Consider the following 13,285-nt stretch of genomic DNA (forward strand, 5'->3'; position numbering starts at 1 on the left):
GATCATGTTATGAATGACAGCTATTATTTTCCAATGGAGATTTATATTCTCCTTATACTATTTTAAGTGATAACGCATATCTTTTACATTCATCTTATTTCTTTCAGGAATTTTAGCTACAAAGAAAACTCTGACTTATCAAATTGATAATGACACATTTAATTCTATAGTTCTTCAAAGTGGAAAAACTATGTCATATATAAAATAAGAAAAAGATTTTTTTGTCTGCATGCCCTTAAATGGTTAAGGTATCAAGTGAAAATGTACCAAAGAAAAGTTAGAATGTATTATAGATAAACATCATGATTTGAGAAATTCAGGAAGGCTCATAGTCATGTATCAGTTTAGAACTCCTTGTTTCTATAGTAAATTTGATCTGATCAACATTCACATCTAAAATTATTCCTACCACTGAGAAATATCCAATCTTGAATAGGTGTCAGCCAGAGCAATTACTGTTCATAATATCATTGTATAAAATAAAAGTCTATGGAAGACGGATGAAATAAAACTACTTTTCAATATTTTGCAGAAAATACAGATTAAGAGTGAAAAATAATGAAATTAAAATTGTGAAAGTCACTCAATTAAAGGAAAACTAAAATGTCAGTAAAAGTATCAGTAAAAAGGGGCTGGAGCATAAGTGCAGAGGGTAGGGCATTTGCCTTGCACTCACTCAGCCAACCCAGGTTTGACTCCCAGCATCCCGTATGGTCCCCCAAGCACCGCCAGGAGTGATTCCTGAGTGCAGAGGCAGAAGTAACCCCTGAGCATCACTGAGTGTGACCCAAGAAACAAACAAACAAAAAAAATAGTATCAGTAAAAAGAGTTATTAGGGGAAGACAGATGTGGCAGGGGGATACAATTTAGCAAAAATTAGATGCCTTTTATTAAAAAAAGAGGAGCAGGGGCCGGAGCGATAGCACAGCGGGTAGGGCGTTTGCCTTGCACGCGGCCGACCTGGGTTCGATCCCCGGCATCCCATATGGTCCCCCAAGCACCGCCAGGAGTAGTTCCTGAGTGCAAAGCCAGGAGTAACCCCTGAGCATCGCTGGGTGTGACCCAAAAAGCAAAAAAATAAAAAAAAAAATAAAAAAAAAATAAAAAAAGAGGAGCAAAAGTGGCAAGCAAAGAGGATTTTTAAATAAAAATAAATATTCTAGAGGGCGCAGAAAGATAGGTCAGTAGGCGGGACATTTGGCTTTCATGTGATCAACTTGGATTCAATCCCTGGCAACACATATGGTACCCCCAAGCACAATTAGGAGTGATTCCTGAGTGCAGAGCTAGAAGTAACTTCAGAACACTGCTGGATGTGGCCCCCAAATTACAAAAAAAAGAATAAATATAAAACACTTAAGGAAAAATTTAAATAAAATCTATTTAGCGATGACATATTACAAAGTAATTTTTTTAAATGTTATTTTATATGATTAATCTCACTTTAAATTGAATATCAGTATCCTTGGACATAGACCAATGAAGAGCTACAGGATATGTATAATTATACTTTTCAGCAAGAATTTTTATATCATATATGTGCTAACTTCTTAAATAATTCCACACAACATATTTTTGTGGGTGGGGAATACCCCATGATACTCAGAGCTTACTAGAGGCTCTGTGCTCAGGGATCACACTTGGTAGGCTCAGGGGACCACTCATAACTCCAGATACAATAAATTATATCAACTTCTTGCTTAGTTTACATACACATTTAAATAACTGAATCCATTATTTTCTTTCCAAAAAAAAGAATATGAACTTGTATTATGTCTATTAATCTAGATATTTCAATCTATAAAATCTAGAATCACTGGATAAAATTAAAATATTGGAAAATAGGGTTATAAAGTAAATACTTTTACACATTCCATTCAATCTATTTATATTTTTATATTATTTTATTCAGAATTCATTAGTTGATGACTGGTAATTCAAATGAAAATTTTTTATATATTAAATACAACTGTATCATTGGTGGTTGTATAGAAATAAACGGCAACTTAAAATGCAGGTAATTCAATTTTCAATCACTATATCGCTGTCATCCTGTTGCTTAACGATTTGCTCAAATGGGCACCAGTAACGTCTCCATTGTGACACTTGTTACTGATTTTGGCATATTGAATATGTCACGAGTAGCTTGCCAGACTCTCCCGAGTGGGTGAGGTACTCTCAGTAGTTTGCAGGGCTCTCCAAGAGGGAAGGAGGAATCAAACCTGGGTCGACCGCGTGCAAGGCAAATGCCCTACCCGCTGTGCTATAGCTCCAGTCACAAATCAAACATGTTTAAATGAATAATACTATATAATACTCATCTGTCATACAGGAAAACAATTATATGTCCATTTAGAATCACATACATTAGTTTCTCAATCATCTGTGGAGTTGTAGCATGTGATAGTTCTGCTTCTAAAATAAGACAAGCTAAGAGAGCAGGTATTACGAGGGTTTGTCTCACAGACAGAGAATTATATATGATTGGCTTCTCCCACTTTCAACACTTGGACACTTTAGGATGTAAGGAAAATACTAAGTTTGTTCGTTGCGTTAGGGAGTGAGCAATGGTATGTTAGACTTATAATATAAAATGCTAAAAGTTCTACATAAAAAAATAGGAATTTCCTATACAAAACAATGTGATTCTTACAAATTGGCATTTTGATTGCCTATTCAAATTCAGTATATAATATAGCAATTCATTTTGACTTCTACATTCAAATTTATACTTCTTAGTAATTGTGGTTCCTGGTACTTATTTAATGTAAAGTACTCTGTAGAGCTGAATGAATTCTAAAAGAAATCATTCCTTTTTCCTCCTCCTTATTTACAACTCTCTAATCTCCAGGGGAGATAAACACTATTTTCAAGATAAAAATTATAAAATTGCTATGTGGAAACAGATTAGTGAAGAGGAAATATGAGTCTGCTGTTTGTATTATTCCAATTTTGTTGAGGCATGATTATTCGAAATTCTGTTATTCATAGTTATTTGTGATATGGTTACTTTTTTTAAATCTGACTCACAATAACTTTCCAGTGTATTCTAACAAATAATATTTCAATGTGGTAGGTGCTATTCCATGACATGAATTTAAAAGATTGCTTAAACAGATTAGATTTTAACACTATATTAAGAACAATTACAATGGGCCTAGACAGGCTCTTAGTTTTTATTATGCTTGGTATTTCTGTTATATGTTTAAGTCGAACATAATTTAGGCCTTACCATATCTACAGCCTAATGGATTACAATGCTTCAAAAATATTATAAAACTAAGGTTTCTTTTTGGTCTATAAAATTATTTCTTTCTGATTCTTTCCTCCAGTGTTGGCACTATTATTAAAATGATAACTCTTAACAGCTCTTACTAATATAATTTGAAAGCGTATTCTAGTATTTTTATAAACTGTACTTTTAACACAATGAATCATGAATCTACTTACAAGATTCCTTTAAAGATGACTGACAACAGAATCAAAGTAGATAAGAAAGTAAAATACCAATCTATAGAGATGTTTAATAAAGCACAGTTTTGCTCCTGTGTGACTGTCAACATTAGCAGAAAGAAAGAGGGTAGAAGAGTGGATGTAAGAAGCTATAAAGAAAACAGCCATGGATGATTAGAAATTAAAACTCAGGAGTTTATCATTTTATTGGAATTACATGTGCCAGCTTGGCACTTGAGTGAATAATAAATTTCCCATCTGTTACCAAATGATACCTTAGTGAATGATAATTTTCTACTGCATGCAATTATAATAATTCTACTTAAATATTCAACTCCAAAGTACTGGCCAATAATACTCATGTATCTTCTTTTTTGTGGTTTGATTTTAGGGGATGATTCTTCTCAACATTTTCTAGAATAATAGACCATATTTATGAAATTAACTTTAAGAAAGTGATTCAAATCATAAATGTCAGTGACATCTATGTTCCTTTGTTGCCTGATGCTTTATCAATAAATTATCTAATTGTCTGTTTTTATAAAGCAATCAAATGTTAAAAACATGTACAAATATCATTTTTTGAGTAAGATGGTATTGAAATACTTTATTTTCATAAAAATTATCAGAAAAAATAACTTTAGAATGCAAATGTTGATTTTATGGATAACTGTACTTTAAAAAAAATCTTCAGAATGACTTCACATAGATTCCCTTAACATGCATTCTGGGAGTCCAAATCAAAAGCTAGTAGGAGTTTTTCATACTTCATGATTTCAGGTTAGGGATACTTCATTATTGTACTTAACTTTGATAACTTAGTCATCTTAGTAGAAAGGAAATACCTGTCTAAATACCACTTTCTAGCATCTTGATGGATATATAAGAGTTATTAAATTCTCCTCAACAGTTCACATTCAGTTTACTGAGAAGTGAGTGGGATGGAGGATCTAGAGATACAAGGAATATTTTGAAAATTTATAATGTAACACAGAGAGAGAGAGACAGGATTGCTTGTTCAAAATTAAGTAGAACTACTAAATTTTAATAAGTATTTCAAAATGTAACAAAACACTGTGATCCAAATTTGATAAAAAGCAAAAACAGGTTATAAAGAATATAGCTGTCATTTAGCAAATGTTTAAATGGAGATAATTTAAGCTATGTCTACTACATGTATATATGCCTGAGTGTGTATTAAATCTTGAAAATAAAAGGACAAAGGCTTTTTAACCGCATCCCCCTACCCCTACTTCCTGCCTCCATGGGCATGCTTTCTGTCTCAGACACCGCTATACTCAAAGTCACTAAATTTATGTCAACATTTCTTTATTTCTTAACTATCTATTTCCCTAATCTGGTATCCAATTTTTTTGTCATTTCTATTTGCAAAAGCATGAAAACAGAAGTGTTCAGAAACTACTGTCAACTTCTAATAATTTCCATTTGGGGGTGGTGTGGGGTGGGGTGTGTGTGTGTGTGTGTGTGTGTGTGTGTGTGTGTGTGTGTGTGTGTGTGTGTGTTGCGCTACACCCAGACACCCACAGATGGTCAGAGTTTATTGCCGGATCTGTGCTCAGGGATTGGCCCTGAGTTTATGGGACCACACTGCAGTGCCAGAAGTTGAACCTTGATTGGCTGTGTGTAAGGCAAGCAACAAACTGCTGTTCTATTAAAAATTTTAAGAACAGAGATGAGAAAATGATTATATAGATTACATGTAGGGATACCTGGTATGCTATAGCACAGTGGGTAGGGTGTTTGGCTTGCATGCAGCCGACCCGGGTTCGATTCTTCCGTCCCTCTCTGAGAGCCTGACAAGCTACAGAGAGTATTCCACCCGCATGGCAGAGCCTGGGAATCTACCCGTGGCATATTCAATATGCCAAAAACAGTAACAAGTCTCACAATAGAGACTTTACTGGTCCCTTGTAGCAAATCAATGAGCAATGGGATGACAGTGATCCGGTAGAGAAAGATGTACATATATAGACAGTCAAATAAGCCATTTTATATCATTTAAAAGGATATGGTTAGCTCCAAAGAGTTTTAAGTATTATAATTAATTCTTTAAAGAGAGCACTGCAGACTTAACTCTTAAAGAAAATTATAAGATAATCTATTTGTATGAGACATTATAGAGTCCAATGACAATGATTGGGGGGAAAAGTCACTCTTGATGAAAACTGGGTGCTCAAAGGAGGGAAAGTGATATGCATGTATCCCTTGAGTAACTGCTCTGCAAATCGTCTTATTTAAGAGAAAAAGGGAAAAGTGCCTACCATAAAGGCTAGAAGGAAACTGGGGTATTGGTGAACAAGAAGTATATACTGGTGAAGGGATTGGTACTGGAATATTATATGCCAGAGGCCCAATGTGAATAATTCTAGAACTCTGTAATTCACAGTGGGAGAGGGAAAAGGAAGAGAGGGAGAGAGGGCAAGGGAGATAGGGAGAGGGGTCCCTCCAGGGTTCTAGAGACTGTTCAGGAGGCTCATGTTCAGTCCCTGGTACTCCAGGATGGTACCCTGAACAACATCAAGGACACAAAACAACACTTAAGTACTTCCAGATGTTCAGCAGCCTGACCACCTACAAAAGCTCACTCTTTCTAGGGCATGCAGAAACACATCAAATAAATACCCTTCAAAAGATGTAGATTCTCTTTTCTCTTTAAATTTTGTAATCCTGCCTAACACAGGATTATGTATTTGCATTTAATATCGAACAGGTTGGGGTTAATTTAAAAAAAAATGAAAGAACGCCAGAAAGTGGGTGGAGATGTGTAAATATATGCTTTGAATGTTCAGATCCTGACTTCAATCCTATGCATTGCATGGCTCTCTCAGCAAAACTATGCATGGCACAGCAGCTGTAATAAGCAAATAAACAAAAATATTTAAAAGTAATTCAACATATTATAAACTGAAGCAATATTAAATTCAAATTGCTAGTTTGTTGCAGCTATTATTTTTGCTATATTATTATTATTATTATTTTGATGAAAAAAATCCAAATAAAACTTCAAGTTGGGTGATTAAAAACTTGGAATTCAGGAAATGGATTAGATTTACTGGGGCAAATATTTAGGAGATTGATAAAAGCAGAGGAGGTAGAACAGAAATATGTATTATAATACATCTCCCCTCTTGTTTCCTAAGCCCCCTGCCCACCTTTTTTTTCTTTGTTAGAACCTTTTAGTTAGACACTTTAGGAGTGGGGTAGCATGCAGAAGACATTAAACATGGCCTGAGAGCCAAAATTCCTGATTTGACATAAGCTACTTAATTTTGAATAGGATACATATCTTAAGTTTACACTTTATTTTTCTTTTGTCGTGAACAGTCTTGCCTATGTCATACTGTCCTTGAATAACAGTAAGAGAGGATAGACTGAGTAGTACTCAGGCAGCAAAGGATAAGCTAGAGAGTAGGGAGCAAGCCTAGGGGTGACTGGAGAAAGGGAGATTTTATACCCAATTAGCGAGACATCCTGAAGATATTCCTGCATAACGTACTGTGTCAGACTGACAGAATAGGAATAGATACTTAATACTTTTTATATTATCTCAAAAGCTACAGACACAGAATGTGTTATTGGAGTTTTTACAATTTTATAATGGGAATAATGTTCTTTATTCCGCATTGGGTAAAGAGATTCCCCTGAGTGAAACTGTTTAGCTGTATGTTACTAAATCCTCAATATTTATTTGTAATTCTTTACAATGCATTAAGACTGAATGAGCCTTATGAGACTATTTAACGCAATGTAGTCATTTTAAAGTTAATGACATTTGAGGGATGGTAAGGTAAGAAGGCATTTACCTGAGGCCAATTTTGGAATCAGAATGCATGGTTCCTCATTCTTGTATATTTTTAGAAGCAAAAATTAATACAGAGAAGTTAACAGGATAATATTCTGACAATTTAACTATATTTTGAATATCTAACTATAGAACAGTGGAATAGAAATTCTGCTTTACTTATATTCATATATGTTAAAGAGTATATGTTATAGAGAAAACATCTTAGTATTCTACGTTCATTTTATATCCTACATTTTGGGGGACATGTACATGCTTCCCATTCATACTAAAAAATTTTTAGTCTACCTATATTTTATCATCTATGTACTTACTAATAAGAAAATCATGTACACTCTTATTCTTTTAGTAAATGCTTCTAGTCAATAGTATATTAACATACATATCTATATTGACAAATAATTATGTACTCATACATTTACTTTTCAATCTATGCTCACAATTCTTCATATTGCTGTCGAACTTATAACACTCTCTCCCAACTCTTAAAATTTAAATTATATGTGCTATATTTTAAATATGCAAAGTAAATTTAAAATATTCAACAAAATTATAACATTTGTAAACTTATTTAATCTACCCACAGAGATAAATTTATGTTTCTATCACTTTGAAATTTGCTTGTAATTTACACTACAATGACAACACATTTTAAAGTTTTTTCATTTGAGTACTGATCTATATTTTATTCTGTTACATACATCATCTCTCCATTTGTCCTCATTATTTTTTATTTCAATAATTATTTATTTTAATCATTATGCTTTAAAACCATTGTTTTCCTATTAGCCTTTTGCCTCATTCCCCATTATATGTATGCACATATGTCTTCTTAAGAAAATCAGCACTCTAGCAAACAAAAAGGTAGCCAGTAAATTGGGTAAAAGGTGTAGGGGCCAAGTTCCAAGGTCTTGAGAAGGACATTAGGGAGGAGAGACAGTACAATGAGTGACTAGGGAAACTGCCATGCTAATGGTCAATCGACTTTGATCACTGACCCCACCACCCCCCCAGCACAGCCATGTGTTTTCTTTGGACATACATGCAGGAGTAAGTCATGAACTCAGCCAGGTGTGACTTTCCTACAATGCCCCAAGATAAAAAAACAAAAGAAAGAACAGGTATGAAGTAGAGAGATGGACAAAATGTCAATAGAGATATCTAGTTTTATAATTACTTTCTTGAATCTACTATAGGATTACATGTAATCACATCATATGTGTAGAGAATAAAGTAGGGAGGCTGAATAAAGCAGTTAAGATGTGAGTCTTGCCCTTTGCTACCTACTCATGGGCATGAGACAGATGACAATCACTCTCACAGACATCTCAAATATTGAGGAAGGGGTTCATGTATTTGTTAATGTAGAGTGACAAACAAAACCCCAACTACACACAAGTACTCTGTATTAATGCTCGCAAAATAGTTCTTAAAGTTATTCAATTTCATTCTTAACCAGATTTCCAAATTCATGCTCAGTTTGAGGGCACAGATACTAACATTCTAATATATGCATTTCCTTGCATGGTCCCAACAAAAATAGAAAAGTTATTACGTATTTGTTGAAGTGTATTTTTAGTATAAGGTAGAATGAACAGATTAGTTTTTTCTCAAGGAAAGCAAAACAGGGACGGGAAAGCTAAGGATTATGTGGCACCTGGTTTTGTAACAAGTTGACCCCAGAAGAGGAACTAAAAATTGTCATGAAGGATTAATTGGAAACCTCAGTAGCAGAAAAATTGGGGTTGCAGCTATCATATAGCAGATAGGGAGCTTGCTTTGCATGCAGTCACTCCAAGTTCAATCCCAGGCACTCCATACAATTATCTGAGCCTACCATGAGTGAACACTGAGCACATATTAAGGAATAAACTCTGAGCACTGTAGTGGTAGCCCAAAAAAACAAAACAAAATTTCCATCAGTTGCCAGTACTAAAATTTTAAACGTTAACAGTAAATTAAAAATATGGAATTTTCATATATTGAAAATTATTTTTTTAATTTATTTATTTTTAATTAGAGAATCACCGTGAGGGTACAGTTACAGATTTATACACTTTTGTGCTTATACTTCCCTCATACAAAGTTCGGGAACCCATCCCTTCACCAGTGCCCATTCTCCACCACCCGTAAACCCAGTGTCCCTCCCACCCTCCCCAATCCCATATCCCCCCCCCCCCCCCGCCACTGTGGCAAGGCATTCCCTTCTGTTCTCTCTCTCTAATTAGCTGTTGTGGTTTGCAATATAGGTGTTGAGTGGCCGCTGTGCTCAGTCTCTAGCCCTCATTCAGCCCGCAACTCCCTTCCCCCACATGGCCTTCGACTACAATGTAGTTGGTGATCGCTTCTCTGAGTTGACCTTTCCCCGGAACGTGAGGCCAGCCTCGAAGCCATGGAGTCAACCTCCTGGTACTTATTTCTACAGTTCTTGGGTGTTAGTCTCCCACTCTGTTATTCTATATACCATAGATGAGTGCAATCTTTCTATGTCTGTCTCTCTCTTTCTGACTCATTTCACTCAGCATGAAACTTTTCATGCCCATCCACTTAACTACAAAATTCTTGACCTCCTTTTTTCTAACAGCTGCATAGTATTCCATTGTATAGATGTACCAAAGTTTCCTCAACCAGTCATCCGTTCTGGGGCATTCGGGTTTTTTCCAGATTCTGGCTATTGTAAACAGTGCTGCGATGAACATACATGTGCAGATGTTGTTTCGATTGTACTTTTTTGCCTCTCTGGGATATATTCCCAGCAGTGGTATTGCTGGGTCAAATGGGAATTCAATATCTAATTTTTTGAGAGTCGTCCAAATTGTTTTCCAGAAGGGCTGAACCAGTCGGCATTCCCAGAGCAGTGAAGAAGGGTCCCTTTCTCCCCACATCCTCTCCAACAGCGGTTGCTTTTGTTCTTTTGGATGTGTGCTAGTCTCTGTGGTGTGAGGTGGTATCTCATGGTTGTTTTGATCTGCATCTCTCTGATGATTAGTGATGCAGAGCACTTTTTCATGTGCCTTTTGGCCATTCGTATTTCTTCCTTGGTAAATTTTCTGTTCATTTCTTCGCCCCATTTTTTGATGGGGTTGGATGTTTTCTTCTTGTAGAGTTCAACCAGTGCTTTATATACCATTGATATCAACCCCTTATCTGATGGGTATTGTGTAAATATCCTTTCCCATTCTGTGGATAGTCTTTGGATTCTGGTCACTGTATCTCTTGCGGTGCAGAAGCTTTTTAATTAGTAAGAATAGAGATCTTATGTTATATGACTTTAAATTATATTAATGAAACTGAATATACCATAAACACATGAAGTGCACATATTAGTGTAGTTATCACTTAAAACATAAAAATCACCTGGCATATAGTACCTGGAGAAACAGACCCTTAATTTAAGAAAAAAACAAATCTCTTTACATAGCATGGAAAACAATGAGAAAACAAAATTATTTTTCTGCAGAAATAGGGTATATTTTCTTTTGCTGCAGAAAATTAAGAACATAAATATAAATTTTTCTCTCAATAATTCACTTAAGAGTAATATTTGAGAAAGTAAATAAATCTCAAATTTTAGAAAAAAAATTTACAGTATAGAGCATAAAGGTAAAATTATTTGGGGGGAAATACTGTTACAAATTCCATAAAATTTAAGTAAATATTAATACATTTATATTCAAGAGGTTATTGAATCAAATTTTGCACATAAGTATAAATTATTTCATTTCTGAAATTCAAAACAGTAAATTATAACCAATAATTAATTATTTTTGGAAATATTGATGTAAATTGATATTTCTATTTTAGATGAATAAAGTATATTGAATTTAAATATATATTAATTATATCAACGGTGACTGAAAAATGAAAGGCATGAGACTGACATACACAATGACCAATGCAATTGAGTAAGTTTCCTAAATCCAACCTCCCTCCTTCCCTCCTTCCTTCCTTCCTTCCTTCCTTCCTTCCTTCCTTCCTTCCTTCCTTCCTTCCTTCCTTCCTTCCTTCCTTCCTTCCTTCCTTCCTTCCTTCCTTCCTATCCTTCCTACCTTTGTTTTGCTAAATTGAGAGTTGAATTCATATCATAAATTATCACTGTGAAGATTAAATTAGAAACATTGCATGGAGATGCGGGGCAATAATAAAATGCTAGGGCATTTGGTTTGCATGCTGCAGATCTGGGTTCGATCCCCGGCATCCCATATCATCCCCTGAGAAGTGCCAGGAGTAATTCCTGAGTGCAGAGGCAGGAGTATCCCCGAGCATTGCCAGGCATACCAAAAAAAACAAAGAAAGAAATAATGCATGGTACTTGACAGATAGTACAGGGGTTAAGGCACTTGCCTTGCTTTTAGCCAACTCTCAGTTAATAACCAGCACCACATGTGGAATCCAAAATACCATCAGAAGTGATTCCTTAGCACAGAGCAAGGAGTCAGCTCTAACCATACGGCACCAAAACCAAAAATTAAATAAAGCAATAATGCATGGAACTAGTTGATACATATATTTTATTTTGATGCCTGCCTACGTTCCTCTCCCTCCCATCCTCTGTTCCTCCTCATATTTCTTTTTTACATCAAGGCACCACCATGCTTTTACTAAATTATAGCAGACTTTCAGGCATGTAATGTTTCAACACCAATTCTATGATTGGTTTCACTTCTTTCACCAACATAAATGTCTCCATGTCTCATCCCATCCCCCAATCTGCCTCCTTAACAAGCACATTTTATAGTTCACTTATTATTATCCGGTCTCAGTTTAAAGTGCTGTTGGCTCTGGGGTTGAGCTATATAATATACCTCCACAGTACTAAGTGACTGGAGCAATGTCCTTCGTTGGCTACTGACCATTTCTTTTACCCTTGATTGCTTTACTTTTTCTGTCCTTCCATTTACATAATCTAGGGTGAATTGTAATCTTGCTACCCCTCTTTTGTTACATCAAGTTCCCTATCCTCTTACCTTTATATACCACAGATAAGTGAGACAATCCAGAATTTGTCATTCTGCTTTTGGTTTACTTCACAAGCATATAAACCCTTATGGATAAGTGTTTGCCATGTGAGTGTTTATGGTGAGAAAAGTGTGAGCTTTTCCACACAGAAGCCTGAAAGGTGGGGCAAACAGGTTTCTGTATGGAAAAGCTTGCTATGAAAATTCCTACTCTTCATCCACCATCATAGGTACATTGCAGCACTGTCACACAGTTGACTGATTTAAACTAGCTTAAGCAGGGATTCTCAACCAGTAAGTTTCAGTAACTTCAACTTTCTGAATATTTCAGTTGTAGCACTGGAGCACTGTCATCCCATTGTTCATCGATTTGCTCGAGTGGGCACTGGTACAAGGTCTACATTGTGAGACTTGTTACTGTTTTTGGCATATCAAATACACCACGAGTACCTTGCCAGGCTCTCTGAGACAGATGTAGAAATCGAACCCGCGTTGGCCTCAATCAAGGCAAATGCCCTACCTACTACTGCTCCCAGTGGTTTGATGGATTTTAAACTTATTTGAATTTAGATGAGGAAAAGGGGGGGGTTATTAATCCTTTGTTACTAATCACTGATTAATACTTCCATTTTTACCACACAGTTCATATTTTGTAGAAGTGGTCACACAGAATAAACTTTCCCTAGTAAAAGACACTTTATCAAGTGGGAAACTTGAAAGCACTCACTAGAAGTCAAAGGGTGTATTTCACAACTCTTCAGTTCTATGTATTTTCATTACTGTAGGTTACTCATATCCACTTATGCTTAAAGTATCATCACTTTAAGACACAGCATGATACTTTTACAAAACATTATTTTGCTTAAACATTCATGTTGCTTCTTAAATTGTTCCTGTTGATTGTCAAAGAGTAGTAAATGCAGGAAACTACAAAAAACAGTTTTTACTTTTAATTGTAAGTTAGTGTATATATTTGTTAGTGAAATTGATAATTCTTGAACAGGCCATAAAGATATCCAGAATAAAAGTTAAAAATTATCTTATACTACC

The 13,285-nt window shown here is 35.3% G+C and overlaps 1 protein-coding gene across 8 annotated transcripts in view; it reads right to left on the reverse strand.

The window, feature by feature from the left end:
- KHDRBS2 (KH RNA binding domain containing, signal transduction associated 2) overlaps window positions 1-13,285 on the reverse strand; it is a 584,438-nt gene that overhangs the window by 268,332 nt on the left and 302,821 nt on the right. The gene's annotated exons all lie outside the window — the stretch shown is intronic.

The sequence above is a fragment of the Sorex araneus genome, chromosome 4 (genome assembly GCF_027595985.1).
Source record: "Sorex araneus isolate mSorAra2 chromosome 4, mSorAra2.pri, whole genome shotgun sequence".
Taxonomy (NCBI): Eukaryota; Metazoa; Chordata; class Mammalia; order Eulipotyphla; family Soricidae; genus Sorex; species Sorex araneus.